This window comes from Hippocampus comes, unplaced genomic scaffold, assembly GCF_001891065.2.
Source record: "Hippocampus comes isolate QL1 unplaced genomic scaffold, H_comes_QL1_v1.1 scaffold340, whole genome shotgun sequence".
Lineage (NCBI taxonomy): Eukaryota > Metazoa > Chordata > Actinopteri > Syngnathiformes > Syngnathidae > Hippocampus > Hippocampus comes.
In genome coordinates, this window is record NW_017804764.1 from 50,232 (window position 1) to 50,464 (window position 233).

At 39.1% G+C, this 233-nt stretch overlaps 1 protein-coding gene across 1 annotated transcript in view; it reads left to right on the forward strand.

Moving 5' to 3' along the window:
• LOC109528182 (uncharacterized) overlaps positions 1–233 on the forward strand; it is a 4,539-nt gene that overhangs the window by 2,627 nt on the left and 1,679 nt on the right. The window lies entirely within an intron of this gene.

Below are 233 nucleotides of genomic sequence, written 5' to 3' on the forward strand. Positions count from 1 at the left end.
CTCAGTTTTTCAGCATCAGATTGGGTGATCTGTCTGAGCCTGTGTTCCTGTTAGATTGACATCGAAATAAGCCAATCACCGATCTTTTAGTGTCGGCATCCGTGGGAGCACTTTCAATTCTCAATATGTTCTAAATTGAACTGGAGACGACTTCTAATCATTTTAGCGACACTCTCTTTGTTGAAAACGAAAAGCGACGAATTAATCTTTTATTACTGGTGGGTTTTATTGTA